Source organism: Bos javanicus, chromosome 5 (assembly GCF_032452875.1).
Source record: "Bos javanicus breed banteng chromosome 5, ARS-OSU_banteng_1.0, whole genome shotgun sequence".
In the NCBI taxonomy this organism is placed as follows: domain Eukaryota; kingdom Metazoa; phylum Chordata; class Mammalia; order Artiodactyla; family Bovidae; genus Bos; species Bos javanicus.
In genome coordinates, this window is record NC_083872.1 from 71,695,090 (window position 1) to 71,714,330 (window position 19,241).

At 45.7% G+C, this 19,241-nt stretch overlaps 1 protein-coding gene across 1 annotated transcript in view; it reads right to left on the reverse strand.

The window, feature by feature from the left end:
* Positions 1 to 19,241, reverse strand: part of SYN3 (synapsin III) — a 492,973-nt gene that overhangs the window by 49,452 nt on the left and 424,280 nt on the right. The window lies entirely within an intron of this gene.

The window sequence follows — 19,241 nt, forward strand, 5'->3', positions numbered from 1 at the left end:
CATGCCCAAAATGTCTGAACTCAACCCAGGTTCAGACTCAACCTAGGGTTTAGTCAGTGTGCACCCACAAGGGCCAATGTGTCTTGGCCTGGCTGATCTCTCTGACCTCATTCCTTTCCATCTGCCTCTCCACTCTTTCAGTTCCTAGAATCTGCCAAGCGCAATGCTGCCTCAGGGCCTCTGTATTCATTCCTTCTTCCAAAGAAGCTCCTAATGCAGATAGTCTCACAGCTGACTCCTCATTGTCTTTGTCCTATTGCTCTGTCCTCCTTGGAGAGGCCTCTCCTAATCCAAGGTAAAGCGGCTCTTTCACTTCCCTATGGCATTCTGTGACATCACCTGTTGTGTGTTCTTTCTTGCACAATCATGGTTTCACATTGTCTTATACTTGTCTATACCCCCAACAAGAACATAAGTTCTGTGAGAGCCAGGACTTGTCTGTTAGATTCACTGCTGTATACTTTGCTCCTTGTACGTAGCAGATATTTGGGATGTTTTCAACTTTTTATTTTATATTGAAGTATATCCATTTAACAATGTTGTGATGGTTTCAGGTGGACAGCAAAGGGACTCAGCCATATATACACATGTATATATACATATATACTGGAGTGGGTTGCCATTTCCTTCTCCAATGCATGAAAGTGAAGAGTGAAAGGGAAGTTGCTCAGTCGTGTCCGACCCTCAGCGATCCCATGGACTGAAGCCTTCCAGGCTCCTCCATCTATGGGATTTTCCAGGCAAGAGTACTGGAGTGGGGTGCCATTGCCTTCTCCAATATACATATATGTATCCATACAGTGGGATGGATAGTGGGATCTTAGTGGGATCTATTTTTTTTTTTTTAACAAATAAATGAACAACAGATGCTGAACATGACCTCTGGGCACAGTTTTGACCTAAGGAGTGGTTTTCAGCCTGGACACCACGGAGTCTTGAGGTACCCTGGAGAAGCTTGGGGGTTCCTTTGTGGGCACGGACTCATACAAGGAGACTACAGTTGAGTCCACATGGATCTGCCTATAAATATGGAAAGTTTCAGTTTTATTGTTCATTGGACAGAGGACTCAGAGACCAAAGAGCCAGGCCAGGTCATTGCTAAGGAAGTGCTGGATAGGAAATTGGGCTGCACACCTCCGACTGGATACAGAGGAGCCCATGAACGGGACAGCATGGAGAAAGCTCTGACACTGAGGGGAGGCGGCAAGAAGAGCAGGGTCACGGCAGACATATCATGGTGGGGCAGGGCTCTCCAGCTATGAGGAGAGGGTCTTCGGGAGACTGGTGGCTGGCTTCTAAGGTTTCCTTCCAGCTGCCTCAGCTCCTTGCCCCTGAGTCGCTAACTAGTGATGGGCCAGCTGATGCTTTTTGCTGAGAAGCTGGCATTTTCTGACCATGACTTTAAACAGAACGTTTGCTTCTGCACTCACCAACAGAACAACAGCCTTGCTCTCGGTGGCCTCATTAAATGGGATTATATTTTCATAGCACTCACTTTGAGAACATTCTTATTTGCTGTTCCAGGCTCTTGGAGAGACAGCCCGAGAGGCTCTGCTGATAAAATGACTCTGGGCATGATAGAGATGGGGAGATGCTGAAATGAATAGCAGCTTTGTTTGTTTGGTATTGGAACAGGCAAGAGGCGCTATGTTTTAAAAAATGAAGTTTTCTTTCTTTCCACAAGAAAAAGACCTAATCTGGCTGCACAGCCAGCAACACAGGTTTGCTCACAGAACAGAACAAATGCGAGTAGACTGAGATTAGCTTTGGGAAAAAAAAAAATTAAAGAAATAAAATAATTATGGAGCCGGAGTGGGTAGGACTGGAGAAGAGGTAAGATCAAGAGGCATTTAAGATGCTTAATTAAAAAGCCAAAAAGAGGTGTTTCCCTGGTAGTCCAGTGGTTAAGAATCTGCCTGCCAATGCAGGAGATAGGAGTTCGATCCCTGGTTTAGGAAGATCCCACATGCCTTGCAGCAACTAAGCCTGTGTGCCACAACTGCTGAGCCTGAGCACGCAACTCCTGAAACCCTGTGCCCCAGAGCCTGTGCTCTGCAACAAGAAAAACCTCCGCAATGAGAAGTCTGTTTGCCACAACCAGAGAAAGCCCGTGTGCAGCAGTGAAGACCCAGCAGAGCCCAAAATAAAATAAATAAAAAATTTGAAAAAAAAAAAAGCCAAAAAGAAAAAGCAGCAACAGATGGAGTATGAGTTTGATGGCATAAATACACATTAAGGCATTTAAGTATACATCTCTTAGTATATACAAACATATATACTAAGTATATATACATCTATATAGACATGGGGTTTCCAAATATGACTGGTTCCTCTCCCTGCAGACTTGACCTGTGTTTCCTGCCTGTGATGGACAGAAGATAGTAATAATTAATATTACTGCCATTTTCTGAGCACTCACGATGTGCCCCACTCTGCAAAGTGGCATGTACATATACAGTAACAGTTATCATTCTTCACACTTACCGAGCTTCTCTGAGCTTTAGCTGTAAAACGGGGACGATGGGATTATCTACTTCATCGAGCTGTTGTGACCATCAAGTAAGACAATGAATGGAGTACAGGGGGCCCAGCACCTAGTAAGTGCTCAATAAATGGCTTGTGATTATTATTATTGTTATTTTCCACTGGTGCCTCCAAATAAAAATGCTTAAAACTGGACTCATTCTCTTCCCCTTCAGGCCTATTCTCTTCTATCTCATATTTCAGTCAATGGGATCATTACAGTCTCAGTTTTCTTCTCATTCAGGCAGTCACTGAGTTCTTACAGTTCTGCTTTTCCCTTATCTCTTGACTGCATCCTTATCTCTGTCCCACTGTCTGGGCTCCTGCCTGGGTGCAAACCCTTGTTTCTTCTCTGAACTGCTACAGTGTTTCCCTAATAACTCCCAGGGACTCTAATCTTCCCCCTCCTTGCCCCCACTGGTCTCCTCTGCTCTCACATTGCTGCCAGAGTGCTTTCTCCACCTTAGAAATCTAACCACGCCCATCATTGCTCAAACCCTGCCATTGGGTCTGTCTCTTACCTAGAAGATAAAGCCCACATTGTAGAGGACAGAATAAAATGCACCTACAATCTGCTCCTGACCCCTGCCTAGTCTCACCTACTCGTCCAGGTCTCCCTGCAGCTCACGGCTCTGAATACTGGCATCACATTAGTATTGCCTGAAAGTGAAAATGAAGTTGCTCAGTCGTGTCCGACTCTTTGCGACCCCATAGACTGTAACCTACCAGGCTCCTCCGTCCACGGGATTTTCAGGCAACAGAACTGGAGTGGGTTGCCATTTCCTTCTCCAGGGGATCTTCCCAACCCAGGGATCAAACCCAGGTCTCCCGTATTGTAGGCAGACGCTTTACTATCTGAGCCACCAGGGAAGTTCTTTCACCTAGCATCTCCTGGGGAGAAAAAAAATGCCAATGCCTGGGCCCTCCTCCAGCCAATCACGGCAAAGTCTGGGGGTGGGCCCCAGGGAGCAGTATAATTTCAAAGCGTTCTGGGTGCTTCCAACACATTGTTGGACTTGAGAAGCCCTGCTCCCACTGCACCTGGCAGCTTGCAATGCTCCCTTGGGCCTTTACGTGTTTGTGTGGGCAGATCCCACCACTTGGAATGTTTTCCCCAGCTTTATCAACCTGCAGTATGTCTCTCATCCTTTGAGATGTTGCTGAGTCTTCCTGTCATGTGGAAATCTCTGGTCCATAGAGGTGCTCCTGCTGGTCTGACATGTCCCTCTGTTACAATGTATTTGGCTGCACCGCCTCTGACACTATAAGGGAGGGAACTCCTTGAAGGAGGGCTCGTGATTATTAGTTGTCTCATCACAGTCCCTGCACACACTTACAGGACAAGATTTCTGGACAAATGAATACACCCTCCATCGTGGTTCAGTTTTTTTTTTTTTTTAACTTTTAATTTTATATTGGAGGACAGTTGATTGACAATGTTGGGATATTATTAGGTGTACAGCAAAGGTATTCAATTATACATATATGTGTATCTACTCATGGTTCAGTTTTTTAAAAAATAAAGTTATTCATTGTTTTGGCTGTGCTGGGTCTTCGCTGCTGCAAGGGTTTTCTCTCCTTGCAGTGAGCAGGCTTGAGCTCAATGTGCTCTTGTGGAGCACGGGCTCTAGGCACGTGGGCTTCAGTAGTTGCGGTGCACAGGCTTAGTTGCTCGGCAGTATGTGGAATCTTCATGGACCAGAGATCGAACCCGCATCCCCTGCATTGGCAGATGGATTCTTAACCCACCAGGAAAGCCCTTGTGGTCCGGTTTTACCTAAACTCTCTTCTCAGTCCTTGGCTTGCATTTCTGCTGCAAGGTTGACTACATTGTGCCCTGATTGTAGTCAGCTGTCTACACGATCTTCTTCTGTCACCTCTCCCCAGCTCACCAGTCTTAATTCCATCCCTGTTCACCTCAAGCACCTACTCCTACCCCAGGAGCTTTGCGCATGCTCTTCCCTCTACCGTCAGGCTCTTCCTCAGGGTCCACACAGCTCACTCTCTCCTTCCTTCATATGCCACGTCACAGAAAGGCTTCCCTGATCACTCCCCTTCCCTCCTCACGATCTGTTCCTCTTATCCTGTTTCTGCCTTCAGAATCCTTCTCCTCACCTGACATACTGCAGTGTAATTTATTTATTCTTTTATCTCTGCCGCCTCCTATAAGATGTATTGCTTATCGTGATTTGCTATACAAATTTTTGGAAAACCACTGCTCTAGACTATAGATCAGCAAACTTTTTCTGTGAAGAGTACGGTGGTAAATATTTTAGGATTTGCAGGCCATGAAAATGATTAAACTCTGATGTTGTAGTGTAGAAGCAGCCATAGACGATATGTACACAAACAGGCAGGGCTGTGTTACAAAATCTTTATTAACAAAACCAGGTCCAGGACTAAATTTGACCTGTGGGGGGTAATCTGCCAAGTCCTGCATTAGAGTGTAGTCTAGTGAGAGCCTGTGTCTTTCATGTGTAAATTTCCTGCATTCAGGAGCCATGTGTTTTTCATGTCTCGATCTTAACCAACAGTCCTTCACCTCAGGGTCTAGCCCATTCTTTGCATATAACAAATGCTCATAAATTTTTGCCAAAATATTCAATAAACATTTACTGAGTCCTTAACTCAGAACAGCTAGGCACCAACTCCATTAACGTTGGTTGAATGAACACAAGAGTCCTGGCCTCAAGTTCTCAAAAGCCTTTGCCCCTCCTCCAATCCTTCTGAAGACTGAGATCCAGAGTCCAAAGGATGTCCGCGCCCTGGCAGCCTGGGTCACGTGCTGCCAGGGGTCGGAAGGGGTGGTGGGAAGTGATGGGAACAACAGAAGGCTTGATGGACTGTTTAGGGAACTGCCTAATTATCCTGCTTATCAGTTTTTTGGTTCCTTTCCTTTGCTCTTCTCTTTAATAAATCAGAACTCCTTCTGTTGGTATTGAGCTCTGGGTCACTGATTCTTTTGCCCGGATGTTTATAGAGTTACAGTGTGACCGTGAGATTGAATGGAAGGGAAGGGAGGCACCTGACAAGTGTCAGCTCTGAAAGGCAACACCTCAACTTCCCAGGGCCCCTCCATTGTGCAGGGTGAAGGAAGGGCTTCCCACTGTTCAGGGCCCTGGCCAGGCTGGGGGGGAGATGGAGTCAGCGGGTGCAGCTAGGGTACCCAGGGGTTTACAGCCCAGTATGGGAAGGGTGACTGAGGGTTTTTGTGAGGCCCATGTGTTAAGAATAGTTTTTAAATGGCTGGGGAAAAAAATCAAAAGAAGAACAATATCCCACAACATGTAAAAATCATATGAAACTGAGATTTCAGTGTTCACAAATTTACAGTGGAACATGGCCGTGCACATTCATTTACCTCTTGTCTAGGGCTAGTTCGGTGTGGAGTCCAGTAGTTGCAACAAACCATTTAGCCTGAAAGGTTAAGATGTTTACCATCTGGCTCTATAATGAAAAAGTTTGCTGACCCCTGACTAGTATGACTAGATGCCAGGGATTAGAACCACTGACATCACCTGGCAGCTTGTTAGAAAGGCAGATTCCCAGGCAAGCCTCACTCAGGCCTAGTGAATCAGAATCTGCATCTTAAGGAGATTCCCCAGTGATCTGTAAAGACTTAAAAATACAGGGAGCACTTAGGCCCAGAGCAACTGAATCAAAATCTCTTTGTTCAGTCACTAAGTCATGTCTGACATTTTCTGACCCCATCGACTGCAGCAACCCAGGCTTCTCTGTCCTTCACTATCTCCTGGAGTTTGCTCAATCTCGTGTCTATTGAGTCAGTGATGCTATCCAACCATCTCATCCTCTGCTGCCCTCTTCTCCTTTTGCCTTCAATCTTTCCCAGCATCAGGGTCTTTTCCAGTGAGTTGGTTCTTCACATCACGTGGCCAAACATTGGAGCTTCAACTTCAGCATCAGTTCTTCCAATGAATATTCAGGACTGATTTCCTTTAGGATTGACTGCTTCAATCTCCTTGCAGGCCAAGGGACTTTTAAGAGCCTTCTCCAGCACCACAGTTCAAAAGCATCAATTCTTTGGTGCTCAGCCTTCTTTATGGTCCAACTCTCACATCCATACATGACTATTGGAAAGACCATGGCTTTGACTATATGGACCTTTGTCAGCAAAGTGATGTCTTTGCTTTTCAATATGCTGTCTAGGTTTGTCATAGCTTTCCTTCCAAAAAGCAAACATGTTCCAATTTCATGGCTGCAGTAACCATCTGCAGTGATTTTGGAGCCCAAGAAGAGAAAAGCTGTCACTACTTTCACTGCATCTCTTTAATGATCCACAAATTTTTAAAGTACTTTATGTCAGTCAATCTGCAGAGTAACTCTTCACCCATTATTGTTGTTGTTGCCGTTCAGTCACTCAGTCGTGTCTGACTCTTTGCAACCCCATGGACTGCAGCATGCCAGGCTTCCCCATCCGGCACTAACTCCTGGAGCTTTCTCAAACTGATGTCCATCGAGGTGGTGATGCCATCCAACCTTCTCATCCTCTTTCATCCCCTTCTCCTCCTGCCCTCAATCTTTCCGAGCATCAGGGTCATTCCCAATGAGTCAGCTCTTCACAACAGGTGGCCAAAGTATTGGAGTTTCAGCTTCAGCATCAGTTCTTCCGATGAATATTCAGGGTTCCAGTTCTAACTGTTGCTTCTTGTCCTGCATACAGGTTTCTCAGGAGGCAGGTAATGTGGTCTGGTGTTCCCACCTTATTAAGAATATTCCACAGTTTGTTGTGATCCACATAGTCAAAGGCTTTAGCATACTCAATGAAGCAGAAGTAGATGACTTTTTGGGAATTCCCTTGCTTTTTCTATGATCCAGCATATGTTGGCAATTTGATCTCTGGTTCCTCTGCCTTTTCTAACTCTAACTAAATCCTTCTAACTCATCTTTCTACAAAGTCCCCATGTCGAAGAGCAAGGCCTGTCAAGGATCCACGTCAAGGATCTCAGGCCTGTCTGACTCAGGGGCTACACTCACCTCACTCATCAGCCAGGGCATCCTAATAAGGTGCTCCTGCTGCTGCTCTCTGATCCCTCAGGGTGGCTGGGAGCCTCAGGCTCTTCTTGTCAACTGCAGGGAGCCTTCTCCACTGATCCACTCAATCCTCGTTTCAACCATTTTCCAAGAGTGTCATAATGTGTCATGACAGCATCTGCTGTCCCATGTGGCCCCTCCTTGGGTCTTCTGATCTCACTACTGGAGGATGGAGTGTTGGTGTATGAAGGATCCTTGGGGCTGGGGGTGAGGAGTCGAGGTAAGAGTACAGACTCTGCCAACAGTTCATTTGTTCAGAGGCTTTAGTAGAGGTACTGATAACTGTGCATAAGACATCTTCTGCTCACCCAGCCCCCCCGCAACCCCAACACACATACCCCAAAACATAGTGAGCCCACTGTTTACATCCTTCTCCCACAAACAACCTTGCCACTTCCCTCTGTCAGCCACAGTGCCAGCTGCCTCTAAGTGGACTCACTTCCAAAAAGCCAGAGGAGTGGCTGTTCTCAGTTGCAGGAAGCGTGGTGGGAGGCTACCCTGGGCCACGGCCGCAGTGAGCATGGGGGCACCTGCTTGTTTCAGGCCATCACTTCTCTAGCCCACTAATAGCAACAATGGGCTGCGCCTGCACATTTTGGCTGAGGAAGACCTCAGTGGACACACAGGCTGTGTTCTGGATGGGCTGGCGAGCTCTCTGGAGGCTTCCCTCCTGTGGCATGGGTTCCGGGACCAGAGGAAAGAATGAACAGCCTTCACAGAATGCACTGTGTGACCATACACCCAATCATTTTCCCTCCTTGATTTCTGCTGGTCTCATCTGTTAAATGGGTGTCATGATAACAATACTCTCATCAAAAGATGGCTTGAGCCTAAGCAGGCTCCCAGTGTGGAAATACTTTGCAAATTGACTGTCAAGCTGGGGTAGAAGTACGGAGCTGCTCATCAGATTGTGGGAAATTACAGTGTCTCACTCTAACAGGCAGCGTGCGCCCCATCCTCCTTCTGGGAGCCTCTTAAGGCATGACTTCTCTGACCTTTCTTGAATACAAAGCCAAGATGGGTCAACAGACACTGCCAGGAAAGCAGAAAAAAGAAAGAGGAAATCCTACTGTTTTTCAGTGTTTGTCAGCTCAGAAATATTCTGTTTTCCATGGAGGAGTGGTGCAGTCAGTGCACACTGAGCAGGTAGCGTATCTTTCCAGAGGAGACTGTTTCTGTGTCTCTGTCCCTCTTGACAAAATGGGGCCTTTTAGGTGGCTGGGGTGTACCTTGATTGTAAAGCACCATGCCAGGGGCTGAGAGTCTTCTTTCTCTTCTTCTCATTCTCTTGCATGAATGTGCTTATTCTTGGCTTCAGGCCTGGGATGAAGTCAGTTCAGCAGACAAGAGTGGTTCATAGGCAAAGGTCAGTGCTGGCCTCCAAGGTACTCACATGTTTCTTGGGTGGAACCCTGTGAAATTCTTTATAAATCAACTCTCTTATTAAGTTGGCTGGTGGCCTTAAAACAGGAAGCGATGATTCCACCAGGGCGTTCCTGTCGGGTCCCAGGCAGCAGGAAGAAGCGGGCTGAGGGACCTGACAACCTTAGTTCGAATTCTGCTTCTGTCACTTACCTGTGAGTTTAAGCAAAACAGCTCTTGGAACCTCTGCAAAGCTGCAATCAGGAATAGCTGGCAGAGTGTCTCTGAGGGTTAGAGGAGATGCTGAAGGCACTGATGCTTCTGCATCAGCTGGTGTGCCTTTGCTCATCCCATCTCATCTGCTCTGAATTACCCCAGAGAAGGCAAGGGATTTGCTCCAGGTCACAATGCTAGCAGATGGCAGAGTCCAGATCAGAGTCCAGTGAGGTCTAAGTCAAAAGTCCACATCCTCCTTTGCTTACCTCCCCATCTCTCAGTCATGAGCCGCTTCATGCTTTTTAACACACTTCGATTCACTAGCTTTTCCAAGTGCTTGGTGAGGAACATCATGTTTATTTGATATATTTGACACCCTGCACTCATGTGTTTAAATGACTTGCCCAAGTGGATGCTGTGGGCCCCAGGGAGTATGAGGCTGGCAGGAGGACCCAGGTTTCCTGAGCCCAGGCCAACCAAGGATGGTGGAAAGATGTGAGGATTAGAGGAGTGAGTTTCAGCAGTAGACATCTCAGCCTTAAACCCTTGTAAGGAAAACAAGTTGATGATCCAGGTGATGTCACCTTCAACATGGCAAGTGTCAGACTGAAATGACTGTTTTAGTTGCTTCTGTTTGTCCTTAGAATGGTGGCATTTTGGCATCCAAAGGAAGAAAGAGACCCTTGGAACTCTTTACAGAATATGTGTTTGTGTGTGTGGTATATACACATATGTACACACACACACACACACACACACACACACACACACGAGACCGTTCTCATTATTCACAGTAGTTACATTCTGTAACATTGCAACAAGCACTGAATTAGTGAATCCTGAACTACTGCTCCTAGAGGAAAACAGGATTCAGTTCCTGCAAGCTTATGGCTACATTTTCATCAACTCATCAATATATAACCTTGTTACGTGTGCTTCCTTTTAAAGACAAATTATTTAATATACATAGTTGATTCATTAACATTGAATTCATGGCCAACGGCAACCACAAGCACCAAGACTCATACCTGAACAAAGCGTATCTAACACAGGCTTTTTTTTTTTTTTCTATAAGAAACATCACAGCCTGCTTGGGATTAGGAACACAGCATCCCAGCCCTATGCTGGGGAGCCATTTTAACAATGAAATCATCAAAAAAAAAGGTACAAAAATGCAAAAGTGTGGCATTAAACACCTCAAGAAGAGGATACTTGATTACAGGCTGAAACAAGAAGGCAGAGCTGACCTCAATTGGGAAGGAACATGCAAATTATTCACCGCTCTGCACGTGTCTGTGAATGGCCACTGAAAAAGCTGTGAGAATTGATTTCAGGGTGATGAATACATTTTTAGTGAGTAGGTAAACTCATAAATGCAGTATCTGTGAATAATGAGGACCTGCGGTGTATATCGTGCTTAGAGAGAGAGTAACCTCGTGCCAGAGGCTCTGAGAAGCAGAGTACGGTGTTTACAATTTTCACTAAGGGGTAAAGAATGGATGGAACTGCCTTCAGGGCCCATGTTATTGGAGAGAAGCAGAGAGTAAAGGAGGCAGTGGTCATCCAGGGGGAGGGGGATTTGGTGGACGGTGGAGTTGAGAGGGAGGGTGAGCGGGGGTACAGAGCATGGGTCCCTCTCCCTTCTTCCCCTCACAGCCTGGCAGGGCCTTGAACACTCCTTCCCTGAACACCTTGCAGGGTGAAGCCTCTCCTGTTCTCACCTGACTTGGTTTCTGCTGAGCATGAAACACAGAGCGACTTTCCTCCCAGGTCGTCACCCAGGTGCTGGGGGAGCACTCTATGTCTTAAGTGTTCCCCTGGGTTCCGTTTGCTCATTTGCTCGTTTTCTAGTCCTTTCTCTCCATGACTGTGTCAGCTGACTATCTACTCCCACTTAAAGAAGCAGACAGTGCTGGGAAATCTCACTGGGAGAGTCAGCGCGAAAGAAGAGATGGAGTCCAGGTCGCTGGGAGCTGAGGACAGCAGCGGTCCTGGTCGAGCCAGGATGTGCAAGATGTGAGGGTGTGCAAGACGCCGGGGTGTGTAAGACGCAGGGGTGTGCAAGACGCCGGGGTGTGCAAGATGCCAGGGTGTGCAAGACGCCAGGGTGTGCAAGATGCTGCTGGAGACAGTGCATTGGGAGCTGTCACTTTGACCCCTCAGAATACACAGGTCAGCTCAACCCTGCACCTCATCACTCCAGGCTACTCTTAGTAGAACAACAAACCCTGGGCAAGGGGGAGTGTTAGGATACCCATGTCTGGGCTTACTAAACTGTGATCATGGCAACGCCCTTTATCTATCAGAACTTAGAAGCCAGAACCAGACTGCCTGGGGTTGAACCCCAACTCTGCCTCCTACTCCTGGGGTCTCAGTTTCCCCATCTGTCAAGTGGGGATACCGAAAGGATTAATATCTTCCTCATAGGGTGGTTATGAGGATAGTAATTTATAGATAGTAATGACTAATTTATAAAGCACTTAGAACAATGCCTGCACAGAGTAAACTCTGTAGAGAATTAGCTTTTACTATCACTCTGGCTATTATTATTACTACTATTCTTAATCTCTCAAGTATGTAATGGGGTGGAATCATCTCAGAAGACTTTCTTTCCCTTCCTGTTCTGATCCTAGGGGTGGGGTGCTTCCTCACTGGGTGGCCTTGGGCAAGACCCTTTTCCTCTCTGGGGCCCCAGGTTCTTATCTTCTAAGTGAGGTGCTGGGACTCAAGCCCTGAAAGTCTGAATTTACAAAATAAGGAGAAGGCGTCTCCCAGGCTGGGGTTTGTTTGTTATCCTGCCCTCTCTTGGGGATGCCAGAAGCCCATTTTGCTTACTTTAAGAATTCGCCCAGAATTTAATTTTTCTCCCCTTTTGGTCTATTATGAGCAACTGCTTATCTCATCTTAGTTGAGATAAGCAGTTAAGTCATCAGATGAACAGTTTATATTAGCAGTGGGTTTTTAAAGCTCCCATTCCCTGAGTGTTGACCCAGCATCTTCCCAAGCCTGGGCTGATTGATTCTATCATCATTACAACTGCGGGAGGGAAATTATTGTCCCCATATTAGACATGGGGAAATCTAGGCACAGAGAGATTATGCAGCTTAGTGAACAACACACAACTGGTAAATGGTAAATCCAGATTAAAATCAGAATCCCTGCTTTCTACAAATGCTACCCCATAGGCAGTTGGCCACGAACTCAAGTTCTATGATGATAACAGATACACCATCCCATTCAATAGGCTGCTCATAGTATTGATCAAAACCACAGATTCTCATCATTGGAAGATACTGTAGCAGTCATCTTCAGGGTGTGTTAAACTTTGGAAGGATCATGGCCCCTGTGAAAAGGTGAAAGAAGCTATGGACCCTTTCCGTTGCAAAAAAGTTCACATATCCACATAAAAACATAAACAGAAGTGTCTCAGTTTCACCAAGTTCAAACATCTCAGGCAGAAAATCTCAAATAATGCTTAAACTCTCTTGAAACTCTCTAGTACATATTTATTTTTGCTCCAGTTCTGCATTGATGAGAACTTTCTACACAAAGCAGCTGTTCATTCCATTACTGTTCACCTCTGATTGTTAGAAAGTTGCTCTTTCAACACAACTGACATGCCTTTCTCCCGGACTTTGGTCCCATTTTTGGCTCCTACCTGTTACTAATACATAGAAATATCCAGCCGACCTTCCCAGGACAATTCTCCATGTTTCTGAGGATGCCAGCCACACTGTCTCTAGCCCTCCCAGGCTGGAAGGCTCTGCCCTCCACTACTCAGCTCATTTTCTCCTGAACACATTCATTTATCAATGATTCAAACATCCAGAGCCTGTTTACAGTCCAGAACGTAAGACAATGTTCTAGCCATGCAGGGACCAGTGCAGTGCAGGATTCTCACTTTACTTTGGAAATCAGATCTTCATTAATATGCCCTAATAAAGGTAAAAAAACACCTTATTTTATCTTGAAATATAACACACACAGAAAGACTTGCCTGGTAGAAAGTGACAGTTCAGTGAGCTACCAATCACAGAGCAAACATCCACACCGCCCACGTCAAGAACTAGGCTTGAACCACTCCTGCTGTACGCCATGACCACGCCTCCCTCCTCCACAAAGGCAACTTCTATTATTTAATGGGCTTCCCTCATATCTCAGTGGATGAAGAATCTGCCTGCAATGCAGGAAACTCGGGTTCGATTCCTGGGTTGGGAAGATCCCCTGGAGAAGGAAATGGCAATTCACTCCGGTATTTTTGCCTGGAGAATCCCCATGGACAGAGGAACCTGGCAGGCTACATGGGGTCGCAAGAGTTGGACATGACTGAGTGACTTTCACTTTACTTCACTTCATTCTTTAAGGTAGTAATCTTCTTGCTTTTGTAAGTTTTATAATCTTATATGTATGCCACATAGCACTATAGATTAGTTTCCCTGGCTTTGAATTTTATATACATGGAATCGTATACATTGGCATCCTTTTAAATCTGACAATTCATTCATTGGTGTGTTTGTGAGATTCAGGCATGTTGTTGTATATTTAGTTGTAATTTATTCATTTTCATTTCTGGAAAATTCCCATTTGCCTGAATTTACTGCAATTTATTTGTCTACTAATATTTTATTCTTAATGGACACATGGACTGTGTCCAGATTTTGGTAACTATGAACAAGCGTCTATAAACACTGGAGTACTCACACACATGCATTCAGGTTGGGTATAGTTAAAAAATGGGCTTCCCTGTTGGCTCAGAGGTTAAAGCATCTGCCTGCAATGTGGCAGACCTGGGATCGATCCCTGGGTTGGGAAGATCCCCTGGAGAAGGCAATAGCAACCCACTCCAGTATTCTTGCCTGGAAAATCCCATGGACAGAGGAGCCTGGTGGGCTACAGTCCACAGGGTAGCAAAGAGTCAGACACGACTGAGCAACTTCACTTTACCTAAAAAAAGCAACTCTTTGTAATTTCAGATCAGCAGATAATAGCAACACATATTCCAAAGTAGTTATATCAGTTGACACTTTCAATAGACAGTTGGTGGGAATTTGTTGTATGATGCAGGGAATCCAAAGCCGGTGCTCTGTGACAGCCTAGAGGGGTGGGATGAGGAGGGGCGTGGGAGGGCAGTCCAAGAGGGAGAGGACACACATATACCTGTGGCTGACTCATGTTTATGTATGGCAGAAACCATCACAATATTGTAAAGTAATTAACCTCTAATGAAAAATAAAATCAAACAAACTGACAATTTCACTAGCTCTGTGGGTATGTTCCAAATGTTCCAAGCTCTTGCCAACACTTAAAATTACTAATCTTTTTAACTTGAGCTAGTCTAGTGGTTTTATAGTGGCATCTCATTGTGGTTTTCATTTGCATTTCCCTAGTGGTGAACAAAGTTGAGCCCATTTTCACCTATTTATTAGGTGTTTATGGATTAGAGCTTTTGGCAACTCCTTAACAATTTGATTCATGTTGAACCTGTAGCCAAATGAAATGGTTTCTGACAGAGGATGCTGTTTAGTCATAACTCCCTTATTGATTTCAGCTGGATTTGGGGTTCTGAAAGCAGGCCCAAATATTCTTAGTAATAATGACAGCTAATACTTATCGAGTGTCTACTGCATTCCAAGCACTGAGCTATGTTTGACATACATAGTGTCTCTTAATCCTCACAACCAACTTATTAGGTTGATACTATTATTATCCTCTTTTTACATGAGATAATACTAGGGTGGTAACTTAACCTAAGATCTCATAACTAACAAGTAGATCAAATCACCACCTTTAGTTACTATAACAAACTCCCAAAGATGGAAACACATGACTACAATTAAAAAAAAACCCTTTACAATGATTAAAAGCTGAATAATAAAATGGACATGTAGCTGTCAAATGGAGAAAAATCATTGCAAAGTATGACACAGGGTGAATGGTCATAATGTGCAAAGAGTTTTTACAAGTTAATGAAAGGACACGCATCTCAAAAACTGGTCAAACGTTTCATTGGTCCTATAAATCTGGAAAATTCTGCACAAGTTTTTATGTTCTTCTACCCTCAGGAGGTATATGAGCAAACTTAATGAGTCTGAGAAGTTTTGCACTAGAAATTTACTTTAACATGGAATTTTCATATTTGACAAAATAGCCTTTAGCATCCTGATGAATTACAATCCTTTGGAACAGACTGGTGAACTCTGTAGTAACCACTGTGCTGTGCTTAGTTCCTCAGTCCTGTCCAACTCTTTGTGACCCTATGGACTGCTGCCTGCCAGGCTCCTCTGTCCACGGGGCTTCTCCAGGCAAGAATACTGGAGTGGGTTGCCATGCTCTCCTCCAGGGATCTTCCCAACCCAAGGGTTGAACGCAGGTCTCCCGCATTACAGGTGGATTCTTTACCGTCTGAGCCACCAGGGAAGCCCATAATAACCATTACTTCCTTTGATTTCTAATCTGGTAAAACTTTCAACAAAGGAAACAATATTAGTTTTGTCCTGGGTTTTCAACTTTGATGCTATTGACATCTTGGACTGGATAATTCTCTGTTGTGTGTCGGAGGGCAGTCTTAGGCATTTCAGGGTGTTCAGCAGCATCCTTGGTTTCTGCAGGGTAGATGCCAGGTGTCACTAACATCCCCCCACCCCCAGTTGTGACAACCCAAACTGCCTCCAGATGTAACCAAATGCTCCCTGGGGGAAGACTACCCTCCCCCCCCACCTTAAGAACCATTGATCTGGCCGTTCTGGTTTCTTGAGAACTCCTGTTGTGCCTCCTGATTACCTCCTAACTGTCTAAGTGCTCCCCAAGCTGCACAGCACTTCACTCTATTTTGATCTCTCTGCCCTGTGGCATCCACTATTCTTTGTTTTAGTATAAGAGAGTCCATCTCTTGACTTGGAGTCTCTCTTGTTTGTTAGAATTCCTTAGATCTCCAGGCACACGAAACCCTGTGGTTTCCTTGATGTGGAACCTCTTTTCATCCTTCCACCCTGCAAGTGGAATTAAGCTCCTTCCTTCAATCATCTCTACACACCCTGCACAGCCTTCCATCAGATCCCCAGCATGTGTTATACTTATTTATCTAAGCAATTGTCTCAGTTTTTTGAGAGCAAGGACTGGGTCCTATTCATCTTCTTATTGTCAACATGGAGTAGGCACCGATCAATACAAACAAAGGGGAAAAACAGACTTGAGGAGGGTCAGGAACTTCAATCATGGGATCCTGGGTGAATTTCCAGGAAGACTGAGTTAATTCAACAGCCTCTTCACCAGTTTCTTCCCGGAAATGTTCTCCTTGCTTCTCTCCAGGCAGACAATCTTTCTTCTGGAGAGAAGGTGAAAGTCCTGTATAAGGTACCGTCCTGTTTTTCTCCTGTTCAGCCATGAATATGACATCATCTTCTCAGTTGGCATGTCCAGACCGTTTCTGATACTTTTCTCATTCCAAACAGAAGGAGAAAAGCCCCTTTCCCTTGATCTCAGCATTTTTTGCAAACCTCAGTTTATTCCAGCCAGTGACACTTTTCATCCTTGGAGATGAGCCCTCCTTTCCATGTTCTGGGAGTTCCTCTGGGGCCTGCGTCTCTGGGAGGCATCCCCTCCTCCGACATTGCGTCAGTCTCTTTAAGTATTTCCTTCTTTTTATTTCCTGTCTGGGATTATTTTAAGCTTTAGAAACGGAATTTAATTCTTGGGAAACTTCTAGCTTTACCAAAGCTGTCCAAGATGGTGGCAGGGGGGCAAGAAGAAAAGGACATTTTTGAGAAACATTAATAAAGGGCAAGTGACAGGACATGACGACCATGTGGACACGTAAGAGGGGAGGTGTTTCCCAGATTTCTGTTTGAAGACAATGGAGGGACTGGGGATTCCTGTTGTAAAGACAGTCCCAGGAAGAGGAGGAGGATGAAGACAAGGAAGGAGAGTGGGCTCTCTGAAAAGAAAATGGGTGTGGTCTGGGATTTTGAGAGTCTGAGGTTTCCTGGGCAGACCAGTGGAGATGCAGAGGACGTAACTGGATAGAAGAGCCCAAGACGCTGCACAGCAAGGGTGACTGGAGGGCTGCTGGCGTGTAGACGGGAGCTGCAGTGGAAAGCGCAGACGAGAGCTCAGACAGTGTGTGCTGATGGAACAGACAAGGCTAAAGATGGAGCAGGAAGGAAAGCTCTTGAAGGAGACGGTGAAGGAATGGTCAGAGAGAGAGCCAGAGATCCAGGAAAGGGGCATGGATCTCAGGACAGAAAGGAGGGCCAGCAGCTTCAAATGATGTAGACAGGTCAGTTCACATATGAACAGAGATATGATCACTGAATTAGCAGCAGAGGGTCATTGAGGACCACGGGGAGGGCAGCCTTAGGAGGGCAGAGAGCTGTAGTCAGATGACAGGGGAGGGAGGAGAGGTAGGGAGAACAGGCAGTGGGGAACAGACTCAGGGTGAAGAGGGAGTCAGTCAACTACCCAGCAACCCTAGGCCACTGTGGGCAGTGGGAACAGTAGGGAGCAAACAGGTAAAAAGCTCTGCCCTCACAATATGTACTTTTTAGGGAGAGGAAGTAGGGAGGGAGGACTTTAAAAAAATTTTACTTTTTTCTTCCAGTTTTACTGCGACATAATTGATAAGGATTCATTTTAAAGATGTTTGTAAGAAGTATCATCATTTGCCAGATGAGGAGGCCAAAAGAAGTTAGATGGCAACTTGCTCCAGTTAACATAAAAGTCAGAGCTGAGGTCACGCCCTGACCTGTCCGACCCTTTCCATCCTTTGCTGCTTGAAGGGGATGGAGTTTAGGTGGGAAGAGGTTACACAGAAGGCATACGGCATGGGAAGAACAGGAAGAGCAGAGGTGCAGGGTGCAGGGTTATTCATGGTTGGACTGTGCCTACACAAAGCAAGGTTTCTACCGGCCCCTGCTGGCGCACAGCTGTGCTGGGCCTCGCATGTGGCCTCAGGTTCCTCCACTGGGGACCGCAGGCACTGAAATCTACCTGTTCTCACACGGTCCTGTTTGAGCAGGAGCTTGAGAGGTAGCCTGTTGTTCCCCTCCACCCCAACTTCCCCATCCCCATCCCCCTTATTTAGGAGTAAATCTCTAGAAGCGCAGGCACTGATCAATATCCCTCCATGAGATTTATAGAGGCACCAGAAAGAGACAGGGTCTTTCTTCCTCTGGGATGGTGAGCTTAGGGACCAGAGCGGGCCATCCACAGCTGTCTAACTCAACCATGCGAAGAAAACACCAGGCAGAGATTAACAGGGCCAGTAGGTCCGGTATCATTTGAGCTCCTGGATCCAGCTCTGCCTGAATCTATCAGGAACTATCCGAGACTTTCTGACGCTTGAACCAACGAATTGTCTTTTGCACTCTAACGTGAGCTGTGTTTCTATACTTGCAACTGCAAAAATCTGACCAGTACAGTGTCACAATATGTTGTAACCGAGCAGGACCCTCTTGGGCCTTCCTGGGACAGACCCCTCCCCCTCATCTTCTGCTGTAGCTCCTCTCTGAAGTATTTAGATAACAGTATCCGATGCACACTTCCTGAGTTGTTTTTGCAGATGCTAAAACCATCACTGAATGGAAGAAATTAAAACTACTTGATGATCATGAGTCTCCAGACCTACTGGTGCCTAAGGATTGATCATATTAACCACTCTATGACTTCACCATCAACCAATCAGAGAATTGTGCAAACTGATCACATACCCTGAGACCCCCTCCCTCACCTGGCCTTTAAGAATGCTCAGCTGAAACCCTTTAGGAAGTTCAAGGTTTTACAGCAGGAGCCCCCAGTCCTCCTTGACAATAAATGCTGTGCTCTCTTTGACCACAACCTGGTGTAAGGAGACTGGCTTTATAGCATGTGGGCGAGTGGACCCAAGTTTGGTTCTGTAACAGTGTCAGCTGTGACTGTGGAAGATATGTTTTTGACTTTTGTGGAAACTGACTGACTCCAGGGGCTTCCTCCATGGAGCCATATGCATTCACCACCTTCTAGGTGCTAACTCTGCAGGTGATAAAGCGATGAGTAAAACACGTGCTTACACGCAGCTGTGGAGATGATAAGAACCATCTACAAGGTGCTGTACA